The sequence below is a fragment of the Bison bison genome, unplaced genomic scaffold (genome assembly GCF_000754665.1).
Source record: "Bison bison bison isolate TAMUID 2011002044 unplaced genomic scaffold, Bison_UMD1.0 scf7180017864181, whole genome shotgun sequence".
NCBI lineage: Eukaryota > Metazoa > Chordata > Mammalia > Artiodactyla > Bovidae > Bison > Bison bison.
In genome coordinates this window covers 9,463,704-9,480,435 of record NW_011494753.1, presented here as the reverse complement: position 1 = coordinate 9,480,435, position 16,732 = coordinate 9,463,704, and the positions used below count along the sequence as shown (strand labels likewise).

Here is a 16,732-nt window from a genome sequence, read left to right as displayed (position 1 = left end):
CCCGCCTCAGGGAGCGAACGGGGGCCGAAACCACAGGGACTCCGGATGCCAGGCCCCACTGTGTACTTAACTCTCCCCTACCACGTTATTTTGTTGGTTGTTGGTTTTTATTTTTTATATTTTGGCCATACCACAGAGTAAGATTGCCCAGGCCTGGGCTGAATAAAACAAGGTTTTTCTACTCTGTGGTTTTCTGCATGTGGCCTGCCGGCCGGGATGACCAAAGCTAGGTTGGGCTCAGGAGACACGCTTGGGATCCATCCTTGGCAGCAGAATGTGGAAAGGGCAGCCACCACCTTGTCAGGACCACAGCTTGACCGAGAGGGCCTCGAGCCCCCGGTGGAAGCCCCATAGGGTCTTTCGGCACCAAGCCCTCTGCGTGGGGAGAGGCCCACGACACACTGGGGGAGGGGCCCCCAGCATCTCATCCTCCACCACCACCCACCCCGCCTTGCTCTCAAACAGTCACCCCCTCCACCAGCCACCTGCCCCCTTCTCGCATATTGAGCGCCTACTGAATGCCCAGCCTATGGTGGAACAGAGTGCACATTAGAGTCAGAGACAGTTCCTGCTCACAGGGGCTGGAGGGGGTGCACCCCCCAACATGAAAACATTCCCTACCTAGTGAGACAGCCTCTGGGGGCAGTGGTGGAGCCCAGGAAGGGAAGGGAGAAGAGCTTACTTGGCAGAGGCTGGTGGAGGCGGTGGCCCGTTCGCTCCTGTCCTGGCAGCAGTACCCTGAGCTTCTGGACCCCAGATCCGGGCCGGAAGGAGCAGAGGAAGGCACTTCCCCTTTTCGTCTCCTCCCACAAGCCCTTGGAACACCTTTGCACCCACGCCTGCCAGCTCCCTTCCTTCCCAGGGCAGTGACAGTAATGACAAAGGGAAAGAAACTTGGCCCAAGAACCCGGGCTGGGAGTTTCAGGGCCAGTTCTCCTGCCCACCGGCTGTGTGACTTTGGGCAAGGCCTGCAACACCTCTGGGCCTCAGTTTCCCCGTCAGTAAAATGGGAATGCTCTCCTGCCTGGCCCACATGTGGCATGGAGAGCCCGTGAGCTACTCCTGCAGGTCAGCTGCAGGGTGTTAGGCCACGTCCAGGTCCTTGTGGTCTCTCCCACCTGCTGCACTCAGAGTCCTCCAAGGAGAAGGGGGTGCCCCCTTCTGGCTCTCACACTGGTCATGCCTCAGGACCCCCGGAGCAGGTAGGCGCTCCAACAGGGTGGAGAGGGCCGTCTTCCTGGAGCCATGCTGTGCTTCCAGAAGGCCCTGGCCCCAGCCCACTGGAGCCCTTGAGCCATTCACCAGCCCAGGCAGAGGACAAGTGGAACATGGCTACAGCCCCTCTCGCCTTCCCTCACTAAGTCTTGCTAGGGTTCGACTCTTTCCCGACTCGGGGGGAGGGCTGTGGCCCTGCCGCTCTCCATCTGGAGCTGGATGGCAGGACTGAGAGGGGGTGCAGGCAGAAGCCTGCCTTCCAGGGGTCCCGTTCTGCCACAGCCTGTACCCCTGTGTGCCTCCAAGACTCTGTCCTGACTCCAGCCCCACCGCTCTCCTTCCTAGGTGCCCCCCAGGAGGGCAAGGAGAGTTCAGACAAGGTCACCAAATTCCAGACTGTCAGAAGGTCCCAAGAGGTAGAGTCAAGAGTCCCCAGTTGCCACGTCAGAAAGCTGAAGCCTAGAGGAGCCTGTCTGAGGCCACAGGCTTCAGCCGATGCTCAAGGGAGGCTCCTAGGGAGGCCCAGTGCTCCTGGGGAACGGGGACTGGGGGGCTAGAGGGTGAGGATGAGCGAGACTGCGGCAGGAGGAGCAGAAGGGGAGGAGGCGCAAACCACCTTCAAGCCTGAACCAAAAAAAGGTTATTCCTTGGAAGCCGCCTTCCAAGAAAACAGTGTGGGGCTTGCTGGGTGGTAAGGGGCTGGGTGCCAAACAGGTTCCCTCTTGGTCCATGGCAATGCCTGTGTGCCAAGCCCCTCCTCTCTGCGTTGGGGGTCCCTTGGCATCTGCGCTGGCCGCACACCTGATGCCCGCCCCTGGGGCCAGCCTCCTGAGGAAGGTTCCTGCTTGCCTGCTGCTTCAGACTGAGTGAGGTTAACGACGCCTGCCCTTCCAGCTCGGGGCAGGGGCATCACTCCCCAGCTCCCACCAAGCATCTCCCCTTCATGGTCAAGATACCAAAGCCCCGTTGGCCACCCTCCAGACCTCTGAGCCCTGCTGGTCATGCCCAGGGATGGTCCCAACACAGCTACTCCTCACTGTGGCCAAGTTGGGTACACACCCAACTACAGCCTTTGTTGGGAAGCCCCACCTCCCCATAAACTCCTTGCTGCCCCCCAGACTGAGTCCTATAGGCAATGCCCGTGGGCAGGATGGGCACCAGTCAGCTAAGGAGAATGAAAGGCACTGCCCACATCCTAGAAACTTCACTGGGGAATCAAGGATTCAGGTCAAGAGAGCAGCCAGAACTCAGGACCCAAGGGCTCATCTGACACACATCACCCTGGAAATTGCAGCAGAACTTTCTAAGAATGAGAAAGTCCTAAAAAAGCTTCAGCAGAGAAACTCAAGGCATGGAAGACAGGGGAAGCAGGTATGGACTTTGGTTCCCATTTGCCCTAGCTAAGTGAAATCATTCTTTAAAAAAAAACAAATTAATGTAATCCACTTTGAGCCCCTGGTTACCAGGTGGGAAATTCAATGCTCTGAGCCATTTTACTCTCATCCTAGAAGCCTCAAAAGGCCCAGAACATCAGAGAGGGGCCTGTGGTCTTCAGTCCCCTCTAGTCATGGCATGCAGGCTTGATGAATGAACACTCGAGGGCAGGTATCTCTGCTTCCTGCAAAGCCTAGGCACAAGGACCCCACGCAGCATGTCCCTTGAGGTTCATACATCCTCAGGGCATCGCCAGTAGCAGGACATTGTCCTTGCTACTAACTAACTCCTCCCTCCTTTCCTCTTCCCATTTGGGACAAACTTCCATCACCCCAGGACTTGCCTGGTAGCTCAGACAGTAAAGTGTCTGCCTACAATGCAGGAGACCCCGAGGTTCGATCCCTGGGTGGGGAAGATTTCCCTGGAGAAGGAAATGGCAACTGACTCCAGTAATCTTGCCTGGAAAATCCCATGGACGGAGGATCCTGGTAGGCTATAGTCCATGGGGTTGCGAATAGTCGGACACGACTGAGCGACTTCACTTTCTGTCTTTCCATCACCCCACGGTGTGCCTTGGCTCACAGAAGCCCCCACAGATCTGGACCTTGAGGTGGGGGAAGCACAAGGACCTTCGGGGGTGGAGAGAGAAAAGGGCCCGCAGGCGGAGACCACTAATGATGAGGGTGATGACGCTTAACTTCCTGAACTGTGAGCCACTGACAGTGGTGCCAGCCGAAGTGTGAGAGTACGAGTCGCTCTCGTACAAAGTACGAGAGTACGAGTGAGAGTACGAGAGTACGTGTAGAACTCTGCGGCCTCATGGACTGGAGCCCACAAGGCTCTCCTCTCCATGGAATTCTCCAGGCCAGAATACTGGAGTGGGTAGCCATTCCCTTCTCCAGCAGATCTTCCTGACCCAGGGATCAAATCCAGGTCTCCTGCATTGCAGGCAGATTCTTTACCATCTGAGCCACCAGGGAAGCCCTAGCCATGCGCCAGGCTCTCCCACAAATGCTATACAAAAGTTATGCTACTTAATCCTCACAATGACCCTATGAGGAAAGCACTGTTATTATTCCCATTTGGGAGATGGGGAAGCTGAGGTCTAGAGAATCATATGACTCACCCCAGTTCCCTCAGCTAGTAAATAGGACAGCCAAGATTCAATTGCAGGCAAATTTCTGGAGGCAGGGGTGTGGCTTCCATCAGATCCTCAAGGCATCTGAGACCAGACAGAAAACCATATGCCTGTGCTTTGAAGCAGAGCCAGGGCACCGTTCAAACCTTCATCGCCTTCCTCCACAGCTCTCTAGATTCATGACTCCTAGAAACAGCAGCTCAAAAAGTGGCTGGGCAAGAACAAGCATAATTCCTCTTAGAAGTAGTAGAATTCATGTCTAGATTGTTCTTTATGGGAAGGGGAAGGCATAGACAAAATAGACAACCCACCAACTGGTCTAGTCAAGAAAATAATACCAAATACGAGGTTAGAAAGGAAGTAATAACACAGCTATGAAGATGACTTTTGAAATTTAAGAGAATAGTACATGCATTTTTCATGCTTATTAATAAGTGTTTCACCATTAAAAACAATATTCTAGGAATATATTTGTAAATTGCCAAAATGGACTCAGTGAGTGAAAGACCTATAACTACAGAAGAAATTTTACAAATTTCTCTAAAAAAGATACAAGATGTAGAGAGTATTCTTATGAGTTCTTCCAAACTAGAAAAAACAGGTCATTTCTATTTCTCTATTTAAACTTTTCCAGAGCGTATGGGGGAAATGATGGATGGGTTTTATGCATCCAAATGGATTTTATAAAGTTCATGTACTCCTGACACTCAAATCTGACAAAGACAAGTGTCCTCCCTACTGACCTTCATGATGATAACCACAGACAAGTTTTACTTCGGCAGTGTATACAAAACCCTGGATAAAAGGCCAGCAAATGAAATCCCGTTATGGTGTTGCCTAAAGAGGTTAGAGGCGCCCACAATTGTCCAACACCCAGTGTTTGGAATGCTTTCCTGGGCCCCAGACTTGTGGTGGGGCAAAACTGGGCCCGATATCTGGCTCCAGGCAGTTTGGACCCAACATTCCCTTTGTACAGTCCTAAGTGCTCCTCTAAGGAAGCAGAGAGAATAAAATGGAGCAGGTGTGCAAAGCTTGCAAAAAATACAAAAAGGCTACAGTTTGAATAATTGCTGCTTGCTAGAACCTTGAAGTCAGCTGAAATACCACATTAAGTTGATAATTTGTCACTTCTTTTCCTTTTTGAGAAGTTCTCAAGTGTTTGTTTGTTTTTAAATAAGTTACTGTCTTCTTTTCTCCCTGCTGGGATTGGCCACATCTGATTAAATAGTCAAGTCCTGGTTGGAATTCCTTCTTTTCTGTATCAACATGTATACCCCAAAAAAGCCTGGGGACAGTGCCTGTGGTGACCAGGGCAACAGAATCCTGGATTCAAGGTACTTGATCCAAGTGGCAGGGTATCCATGGCAGACAAGAGAAGGGACGCCTTGGCCTCTGTCTGGGGTTCCAGAAGGCTAGGAGCTTCTCAGCCAGCAAATAGGAGTGTCACTGCCCTAGGAAGCCACTAGATGGCGCAGGACTCTATTTCCAGGATGTGATGTGCTAAGTTGCTTCAGTCAAGTCCAACTCTGCGACCCCATGTACTGCAGCCCGCCAGGCTCCTCTGTTCATGGAATTCTCCAGGCAAGAATACTGGAGTGGGTAGCCATTCCCTTCTCCATGGGATCTTCCCCACCCAGGGATCAAATCTGGGTCTCCCACATTGCAGGCAGATTCTTTACCAGCTGAGCCATCAGGGAAGCCCCATTTCCAGGATATGTGACATCAAAGTCCATTTCTGACTCACAGCTATTACACCTTTCACTTTTAAAATATAATTCAGATATATTAAAGAATAATCCACCTACAGTAAAATTCACCCATTTTAGGCATACATTTTGATGAGTTTTGACAAGTATGTGTAGTTGTAGAAACCCCCCACCCCAATCAGGATGTAAAATATTTCCATGACCCTTAAGTTTTCTTATGCGTCTTTGCAGTCGATTTTCTACCTCCACCCACATCTCCCGGCAGCTGTTACTCTGCTTTCTGTCCCTACAGTTTTGTCTTTCCCAGAATCTCATATGAATGGAGTGATTCAGTATGTGGCCTTTGGTATCTGTCTTCCTCCACTTGACATAATGCTTTTGAAACTCATCCATGTTGTATCAACAGCTTGTTCCTTTTTATTGCTGAGAAGTATTTCATTGTGTGGACCACAGTTTGTTTTTCCATTTATTTCAGAAATTATGTATTTGGGTTGTTTCTGGTTTGGGGCCATTACAAAAAACAAAAACAAAAAAACTGCTGTCAATATTCACATACAGGTCTTTGAGTGGGCATACATTTTTTTTTTGGGGGGGGGGTGAATACCTAGGAATGAGGCTCTCAGTCATATAAGTGTATGTTTAACTGTACAAGAAACTGCCAAACTGTTTTCCAGAGTGGCTATTGCTCCACAAAGTAACTACTGCCAGCACTTCATACTGTGTGTGTGTGTCTGTTTTTAAACCATTCTAGGAAGTAAGTACTGTTATTTCATTGTGGTTTTAATTTTCATTTCCCAAATGACTAATAATGTTGAGCATCTGTTCACATACATATTTTCCATCGTATCTCATGTCTGATGAAGTTTCTGTTCAAATCCTTTGCCCATTTTTAATTGTCTGTCATTACAGAGTTGGAAGAATTATCTGTTCTGGATACAAATACTTTATCAGTTAAATGTTTTGCAAATATTTTTTCCCAATCTGTGGTTTGTATTTTTATTTTCTTACTAGTAATTTTGGAAGCACAGAAGTTTTTAATTTTGATGAAAGCAATATAATCAAGAGTTTTTTTCTTTTATGGATTGCACTCTTTATTTTATCTAAGAAATCTCTACCTAAACAAAGTCATATTCTCCTCTATTTTCTAATATAAATACATAGTGCTATAACTTCCAAGTGCTGCTTTAAATTTTGATAAGTTGTGTTTTCACTTTCAATTAATTAAAATATTTCTAATTATTTTCATTTTATTCTTTGAATCAGTTATTTAAAAATGTATTCTTTAATTTCCAATTATTTGGGGATTTTCCAGATATCTTTTGGTTATTGATTTATAGCTTAATTTTATTATGAAGAGAGAACATACTTGCATGAGTTTAATTATTTTTAATTTGTTGATTCTTGTTTTATGGCTTAGCATATGGTCTAACTTGGTACAGTTCCATATGCCTTTAAAAGAATATATATCCTGCTGTTGTTAGGTGGAGTCAACCCTATAAATGTCATTCAGATTAAACTGGTTAATAGTGTTATTCAAGTTATCCATATCCAAGTGGATTTTCTGTTTAGTCACTCGTTCTATCAAATATTAAGATTTGCCTATTTCTCCTTTCAAGTCTATCAGTTGTACTCGTATGTATCCTGATGGTCCATTCTACAGGTCATCACTTTGAGGCCCTTTTTATTCTTGATGAACTTGACCTCTTTTTCATTATGAATTGTCCCTCTATTCCTGAAAATATTCTGTTTCCTAATCTACTTTGTCTCATGTTAATAATGTTCAAACTACCACACAATTGCACTCATCTCACACACTAGCAAAGTAATGCTCAAAATTCTCCAAGCCAGGCTTCAACAGTATGTGAACCATAAACTTCCAGATGTTCAAGCTGGATTTGGACAAGGCAGAGGAACCAGAGATCAAATTGCCAACATCCACTGGATCATCGAAAAAGCGAGAGTTCCAGAAAAACATCTATTTCTGCTTTATTGACTATGCCAACACCTTTGACTGTGTGGATCACAGCAAACTGTGGAAAACTCTCCAAGAGATGGGAATACCAGACCACCTTACCTGCCTCTTGAGAAACCTATATGCAGGTCAAGAAGCAACAGTTAGACCTGGATGTGGAACAACAGACTGGTTCCAAATCAGGAAAGGAGTATGTCTGGCCTGTATATTGTCACCCTGCTTATTTAACTTATATGCAGAGTACATCATGCAAAATGCCGGGCTGGATGAAGTACAAGCTGGAATCAAGATTGCGGGGAGAAATACCAGTAACCTCAGATATGCAGATGACACCACCCTTATGGCAGAAAGAGAATAAGAAGTAAGAGCCTCTTGATGAAAGTGAAAGAGGAGAGTGAAAAAGTTGGCTTAAAACTCAACATTCTGAAAACTAAGATCGTGGCATCTGGTCCCATCACTTCATGGCAAATAGATGGGGAAACAATGGAAACAGTGTCAGACTTTCCTTTTGGGGGCTCCAAAATTACTGCAGATGGTGAGTGCAGTCATGAAATTAAAAGATGCTTGCTCCTTGGAAGAAAAGCTATGACCAATCTAGACAGCATATTAAAAAGCAGAGACATTACTTCATCAACAAAGGTCTGTCTAGTCAAAGCTATGGTTTTTCCAGTAGTCATGTATGGATGTGAGAGTAGGACTACAGAGAAAGCTGAGTGCCAAAGAATTGATGCTTTTGTTGTGTAGGAGAAGACTCTTGAGAGTCCCTCAGATGGCAGGGAGATCCAACCAGTCAATCCTAAAGGAAATCAGTCCTCAATATTCATTGGAAGGACTGATGCTGAAGCTGAAACTCCAATACGTTGGCCACCTGATGCGAAGAACTGACTCGATGGAAAAGGCCCTAATGCTGAGAAAGATTGAAGGCAGGAGGAGAAGGAGACAACAGAGGATGAGATGGTTGGATGGCATCACCGATGCGACGGACATGAGTTTGAGTAGGCTCCGGGAGTTGGTAATGGACAGGGAAGCCTGGCGTCCATGGGGTTGCAAAGAATCAGACACGACTGAGCGACTGAACTGAACTGAATATAGACACTTGAGCTTTGGATCAGTTTTTTTTTTTTTTTTTTTTTACTTTTACTTTTAACCTACCTAGGTCTTTATATTTAAAATGGAGTCCTTGTACTTCAGGTGTTCCACAGAATTTTCGTCCCACTGTTTGCTTTCAAAGGTCCCTGCCTGCCTCTTCCACGGAGTGGTTCCCTCTGTGTGCTCTTGCTCGCCCCCTAGTGGTACACTGCTGTTGCTGTTTCTCGGTCCTCCCGGGTCCAGCCTCACTCACTGAGCCTGTGTACCTGGGACCCACAGGGTGCCCCTTGGCAGTGTTCCTGACCCTCGCCTTCGTCTTGGGTAGGAGAATCTTTCCTGCCCGCCCCACAGGGACGAGAGGGGGCGCTGACTTTTATCCTCCCAGAAGCAGTGGATCTTAGTTTCTGCCTCTCCTCCAGCAGTGTGCTGCGTCCCACCATCTCCCCCCCAACACCCCAGAGGCTTTTAAAATTATCTTTTATTGAAGGATAATTGCTCTACAGAATTTTGCTGTTTTCTGTCAAATCTCAACATGAATCAGCCATAGGTATTCATATATCTCCTCCCTTTTGAAGCTCCCTCCCATCTCCCTCCCCAAACCCAGAGGCTTTTAGAGAACTTCCTCTGGGAAGGTAAAGCCTGCCTTCCCGCAGCAGCCAGTCACTTGCACACGCGGGCCACCAGGGGGTTCTCTTCCCTCTCCCACTACTGCTCTGCTTCCAGTCTTCCTCCCGGGAAAGAGTTGAGCGTGGGGGTGGGGCAAACTCCCCCGCCCTCCAGCATGCTCTCCCCAAGGCAAAACCGTTTGCCTGTTTGGAATTCAGTTCTCTTGGTTGCCTATGATGATCTCAGTTCTCTCATGGGTTTAAAAAATTACAGTTTTGCAGATTCCTGGCTTCTTCTTGTCAGAATGGGAGTGACATTTTCTTGCAGCTTTCTTCATCCTAAGAAGAAGTGAAACCCCTCTTTCATTTTTACATGCAAATAATCCAAGGGGTTTCCGGACACTAAATGCCCTCTGACTCATTCCTAACCTTTTGTCAGGTACTTTTTGTGACTTGTGTCTCACAGGCTTTCTCATTTCCCCACAGCCGTGTTTGCTGTCACTTGAATGGCTGGCATTTACTGAGCCCCTACGATGTTTCAGTACCAAGTGCCTTGGCCCATTTCGAACCCTGATTCGTCTCCTTTACTCTCACACCCACGTCCAGTCTATCAGGAGATTCTTTGGCTCTATCTATAAAATATCAACTTCAGTTCAGTTCAGTTCAGTTGCCCAGTCGTGTCTGATTCTTTGCGACCCCATGGACTGCAGCACGCCAGGCCTCCCTGTCCATCACCAACTCCTGGAGTTTACCCAAACTCATGTCCATTGAGTCGGTGATGCCATCCAGCCATCTCATCCTCCGTCGTCCCCTTCTCTTCCTGCCCTCAATCTTTACCAGCATCACGGTTTTTTCCATTGAGTCAGTTCTTCACATCAGGTGGCCCAAGTATTGGAGTTTCAGCTTCAACATCAGTCCTTCCAATGAATATTCAGGACTGATTTCCTTTAGGATTGACAGGCTGGATCTCCTTGCAGTCCAAGGGACTCTCAAGAGTCTTCTCCAACACAACAAAAGCATCATCAATTCTTTGGTGCTCAGCTTTCTTTATAGTCCAACTCTCACATCCATACATGACCACTGGAAAAACCATAGCTTTGACTAGACAGATCTACTTACTAGACAGAAGTAATGTCTCTGCTTTTTAATATGCTGTCTAGGTTGGTCATAGCTTTTCTTCCAGGGAGCAAGTGTCTTTTAATTTCATGACTGCACTCACCACCTGCAGCGATTTGGGAGCCCCCCAAAATAAGTCTGTCACTGTTTCCATTGTTTCCCCATCTATTTGCCATGAAGTGATAGGTGCCATGATCTTAGTTTTCAGAATGTTGAATATTAAGCCAAGTTTATCACTGTCCTCTTTCACTTTTATCAAGAGGCTCTTTAGTTCTTCTTCGCTTTCTGCCATAAGGGTGGTGTCATCTGCATATCTGAGGTTATTAATATTTCTCCTGGCAATCTTGATTCCAGCTTGTGCTTCATCCAGTAAGTGTCCAGGAGTCTCCAGTGGAGGCATGGGTGGGCAGTGGCCTGCTGCAGAGCTAGGGGCACTGAGTGTAGCAGTGCATGCAAGCGACCTTTTGAAGGAGGTCACCATTATCTTCATTACCTCCACCATAGTTTGGCCTCAGGTCAAATAACAGGAAAGGAACACAACCCAGCCCACCAACAGAAAACTGCTTAAAGTTTTACTGAACCCTGCCCATCAGAGCAAGACCCAATTTCCCCCTCAGTCAGTCAGTCTCTCCCATCAGGAAGCTTCCATAAGCCTCTTAACCCTTCTTCATCAGAGGGTAGACAGACTAAAAAATATCAACATACCAGTTCAAAACTAAAAACAGACCTAACAAGGGCCCAGCCATTGCATTTATCCCAGAGAAACGAAGACTTACATTCACAGAAGAACTTGTACACAAAAGTTCATAGCAGCTTTACTTGTCATAGCCAAGCCTGCAAACTACTCAGATGTCCTTCAGAGGGGGAAGTGTGAAACCCACTGCGGTGCGTCCACACCACAATACAACACTCAGCAAGAAAGAGGGTGTTATACCACACCCTGTGGTATACTGTTATACCACAGGACAACAGTCAGCAGGAAAGAGGGTCAACTGCGAACACATCAACACCTGGGGTGCATCTCTAGGGAGTTCAGCTGAGTGAAACAGCCAACCTCAAAAGGATACATACTGCAGGACTCCATTTATCTGGCAATCCTGAGGAACATAATCATGGAGATAAGACTACAGATTAGTGGCTGTCAGAGTGAGCAACAGGAAGGAGGGGTTTGACTATAAAGAGGTGATGCCAAGGACAGTACCATAGAGCATCTTGATTGCTGTGGTGGTTACTCATGTATAGCCTAGATGTGATTCAATTGTGTAGAGCTATACACACACACACACAAATAAGCACACATATAGCCAGTGAAATTTGAATAAATCTGATTGATTATCCCAATGTCAATTCCTTGGTTTTGATACAGTTTGGTGGTTATATGAGATGCTAGGGTGGCTCAGGGAGGCAGACATGGGACTTCTCTGTGCATTTCTTTGCAGCTGCCAATGAATCTATAATTTCAAAATAAAATAATAAAATACACGTAACTATAATCTAATTCCTTCTAATCGCCTGCTCTGCTATCAGCATGGTCCAAGTCACTATCATCTCTTGCCTGGATTATTACAATGGCCTCTTAATGGGTCTCCATACTTTTCCATACAGTTTATTCTCAACAGAGCAGCTTTTATAATGTTAGGCAGTTTTTGTCATTTGTGGAAATAAATGAAGACCAGCCAAATGGGAAAAAAAAAGGTTATTTTTTCAGAGCTTGCTATAGAGCAAAGGAGTCAGCCACCATCGCTTTGTCCTGGCAGAGACTCAAAGACAGGCAGAGGACTGGAAAGCTCTATAGTGAAAAATGGAAGGAAAGCTTCAGGTGTGTACTGATTAAGGCTACTGGCAGTCTCCAGCTTTCAAATTGTGCTGGAGCTGAAGAATTGATGCTTTCGAATTGCAGTGCTATGGAAGACTCTCGAGAGTCCCTTGGACTGTAAGGAGACCAAATAATTCAATCCCAAAAGAAATCAACCCTGAATATTCATAGGGAGGACTGGTGCTGACGCTGAAGCTCCAGTACTCTGGCCACCTGATGTGAAAAGCCAACTAACTGGAAAAGCCCCTGATGCTGGGAAAAAGATTGAAGGCAAAAGGAGAGCCACGGAGAATGAGATGGTTGGATGGCATCACCAACTCAATGGACATGAGTCTGAGCAAACTCCAGCAGATACTCAATGGACATGAATCTGAGCAAACTCCAGGAGACAGTGAAGGACAGGGGAGCCTGGTGTGCTGCAGTTCACAGCATCGCAAAGAGTGGGATGCAACTTAGCAACTACTCCGGCACCTAAGACATTGCTTGGTCTAATGTAAGGTGAGTGCCCAAAACAATTTTTTAGAATGAATATGGGATTATGTGTGTATGCAAGTATACTTAATGACATCTCTTGCTTATTGGGTGCTTGGAGTTTACTGGACATTGTGCTAAATGCTTTCATATATTGCTTTCATATATTTTTACTCTTCATAGCTCTCCAATAGGGTATTGGGTTGGCCAAAACGTTCATTTGGGTTTTTCCATGAGATCATATAGAAATACTTGAATGAACTTTTTCACCAAATCAATACTACCAGAGCCACTTACTGTTCAGGTAAGGTAATCCCAGGGGATATAGTGACCAGAGTCCCAGAACTTCTCAAGAACCTACATTAAATGTTTAAAACCTGAAAGTCTGGCTCTAAAATGCAAAAACTACAGAACAGCCCAAATTAATAAATGTTTTAATCAAATGTCTAAAAAATGTCATCAATTGTTAACTTATATCATTAATGTGTCAACTTCTTTAATTATTAAATGTGTAGTATTCATAAGAATTTCATTCTATTTGTAAATAATTTGTAGATTTTTTTTTAACTCCACAAGTACTTCCAGAATGTAAATGAATGCCCACGGAGTGCGGAGAACCCCAAGGAGTGCTGAGAACATGCAGATAATTACACCGTGAGTGAATTACTCTTAGTCAAATAATTTCCAAGGCAAACTTACAAAAATCACTTTGTGTTATTTTATGGTAATATGTTATATTTGACAATTCTGTGCATTTCAATAATTGATTTGGGGGAGATACCTCATCCTAGAAAGGTCTTAAACTGCCTTTTGATATAATTGGCTCCATTTTGCAGATTTAGCTCCATGATCTGCAGTTTCCCTGTTCCTCTCTCTGGTCAATCTCCCCCAGTTCTCCTGGCCAAACCCTCACATTATCCAGCCTCCCACATCCCTCCTGACCCCTCATCCCTGCTTCACCAACCCTGGGCCTGGGTGCACACAGGGGTGGGTATGTGAGCGTGTATGGGAGCAGTTGGGTAAGGTGGGCATCTCCCAGGCCTGCGCCCCAGGCTCTGGTTCTACTCTTCACTTTCTCTCCACAGCAGCAGCTCCTTTGCCCCCAAGATCCTTCCCAGCCTTTGAAAGCACTTCCAGGAGAAAACCAGCTACCCCCCAAACTGCCACAAGACGGTGCCACAAGCTCACGACTGGGCTTCTGCTAGCTCCTTCAAGGAGAAAAAACACAGAACAGGACAAAGTGTCCCAAGAGACAGCTGGGTGCCCCCACCGCAAGCATCTTCTGTTCCCCTCAGGTGTGACTCTGGCCCCTCCAGGGTGACCCTCAGGGCCCTGTTTTCGCCCCTGTGGCAGGTACCATGGTTTGGCTCCTACCTCCTTGCTGTCCGTCTCCCTGTTGCTTTGTCTCTCCTTGTTCATCTTCCAGCATCCCTCTCCATCTGTCTGTCTCTCCCTGTCTCCCTTGGTCTCTCCTTTCTTCCTAGCTTCACCTGTGCTCTGTCTGTCTTCATCTTCCTCAGCAAATCTAATGCTGCTTCATCTTACACAACAAGTCCATTAAAAAAAAAATTAATGTGTGTTTATTTATTTGGCTGTGCTGGGTCTTAGCTGAAGCACGCTAACTCTTAGTTGTGGCATGCGGGATCTAGTTTCCTAACTAGGGATTGAACTCTCGCCCCCTGCATAGGGGGCTTGGAGTCTTAGCCACTGGACCACCAGGGAAGTCCTGCAACAAGTCCATTTTAAAAACCAGTTGCTGGTGCCTGTTATATGGTGGACACTGCCAATCTCTGGAAAGTCAGTGGAAGCACACTGGAGTCCCAGTCCAGGGGAAGAAGCTCTAGGCTGAGGACTGTGGTGGGCAAGTCCCTTTGATCCTCAGTCTCCTCCCTCTCCTTTTCTCCCCTCTTCACTCCTTTCCTCTCTCTCTCTCCAGCCTTTCTCCTGGCTGAGTGGCAGAGGATCTGGGGCAGCAGATGGGGAATATGCCCCCCTCTGCCCACCCCCACACAGTCCACACCCATCCCCACACAGTGGAGCCAGGCTAAGTGGAGCAACACAAAGCCAGAATCTTAAGACCCTCTTTATTCCATGCCAATCCCACTGCCCCACAGTCCCCACTGATGGAAGAGGAAGTCATGGGCTGGAGCCATGAGACACAGGTTCTGGGCCCAGTCCTGCCACAAATCCCTCTGGGAAGTCCTTCTGGGGACCTGCTGGTGCTCGGTCATCCCATCTGTGGACCAGTCATCTCTTGCTGTCCTGGTTGGGGGAGCTGGACTCCACTTGGCCTAGGATGGGAATCAAGAACCACTCACCAGGAGGAACCAGAAAATTTCTCCTCCCAGCTTCCACCCCTGCAATACACAAACCTCCCCAAGTCCCCACCACCTCATCACTCTCAATTTCATGATTTTTGGCTTGGAGGCCCCACCAAAGGGCTAACTCAGTGAGGCCTGTGTAAGTGACACAGTGACCATGATTTACCACTGGCACTTCTCTTCCTTGCAAACTGTTCAGTTAATAAACACCCCGGAGCTGCCGCCTACCCCAGCCCACCCCCATGCGCACAGGAGTGCCAGAATCCTGGTCCCAGCCTTACTTCTTCCCTTCTTTCTCCAGGGCGAGGTGTCAATCTTTGTCCAGAGCTAATCCCATCAGGGCTCAGGATCCCATTCCCTTCTCTTCCTCTACAGTCTCTCTCTGCCTCTCTCTCTACTGGATCTTTCCCCATAATATCCTCTCTCTTTCACCTTAAAAATACCCACCTCCACGCTAGCCAATGCAATTATAAAAGGGAAAGCACTTTAAAGCACTGATATGAGGAGGTGAGTTGTCAACATCCGACTGTATATTGAAGATGAAGTACTTTGAAGTACTATGAATAAAAATACAGTTAGTAAGGTAAGAATTAAGTTAGTAAGGTACAGAGCCCCTACAGAGCAGTAAATTGCACAGTGACTGGATAATATAATGAAGGGAAAGCCCCCGTTTATAGTAGTATCAGAAAAGATATAGTACCTGGGAATAAGCTTTAAAAAAATGTTCAAGACCGTATGAACACTGCAAAACTTCTGAAGAACACTAAGAGGGAAAAAAAAAACACATAAAAACATGCCAGTTCATGGACAGGAAGACTCAGTACCATAAACACTGTAATTATTTGAGTTATTTCACACATTTAATACGGTCTCCATAAAGATATAAACAATTTTTTGACCACTCCACTGGCAGGCAGGATCTTAGTTCCCCAATCATAAATGGAACCCAAGTTCCCTGTGTTGGGAGCAAAGAGTCTTAACCACTGGACCACCAACAAAAGTCCCCTAAACAATTACTGCTGCTGCTGCTAAGTCGCTTCAGTCATGTCCGACTCTGTGCAACCCCATAGACGGCAGCCCATCAGGCTCCACCGTCCCTGGGATTCTCCAGGCAAGGCTAGGGTAATTCTAAAGCTTATTTTAAAACAGCAACAAGAATAGGCAGGAAGAATTTCTTTCTTTTTTTTTTTTTTTTAATTTGGCTACGCTGGGTGGCGTCTAGGATCTTAGTTCTCAGACCAAGGAGTCAACCCACATCCTCGGCAGTCAAAGTGCTGAGTGGTTAAACACTGACTGCCAGGAAATTCCCAGGAAGACTGTCTTAAGAAGTATTAAAAAGAATTAATCTTATAGATATTCAACATTTTATGAAGCCTCAATAATTAAAACCACGTGGTCTTAGTGAACAGACAAATGGAACAGAACAGAAAACCCAGAGATAGATCCCAAGGCAAACAGAAATACACAGCACTGAAAAAAGTGTGGTTCTGTATATTTTATGCTCATTTAAATCCCAGGGGCTTTGTCAAACAATTACATGTAAAAAATAAAATAATGGAAGTACATGGAATTCCTTTATGATCTTAGAATGGAAGTTTTTCTTATGACTTAAAACCTAAAAGCCATAAAATAAAATATGTATTATTTCAAATACATCTGTCAAATTTCATGGGAAAATATCATAAGCAAAGTCAAACTACAAACAACAAATTGGGTTAAACATTTTTACAACTTATATCAAAAAGAACTAATCTCTCTAGTATAAAGAGTTCCAGATGTCAAAACAAAAATAGAAACAACCAACACTAAAAAAAAAATACATGAAATAACATTTCACAGAAAAAGAAAC

At 46.0% G+C, this 16,732-nt stretch overlaps 1 protein-coding gene across 3 annotated transcripts in view; it reads right to left on the bottom strand.

Moving 5' to 3' along the window:
• Positions 1-14,333: 14,333 nt before the first annotated feature.
• The window catches only part of STOML1 (stomatin (EPB72)-like 1), a 15,854-nt gene continuing 13,455 nt past the window's right edge, over positions 14,334-16,732 (bottom strand). Inside the window, exons 8-10 of one of the 3 annotated variants that reach the window (XR_825568.1) lie at positions 15,584-15,646; positions 15,331-15,440; positions 14,334-14,853 (exon numbers count right to left, since the gene is read on the bottom strand). The gene's annotated coding sequence lies outside the window, so the exon portion shown is untranslated. Of the gene's footprint in view, positions 15,441-15,583; positions 15,647-16,732 lie in introns of all 3 variants that reach the window. The other 2 variants (XR_825566.1, XR_825567.1) reach the window with 2 other exon arrangements.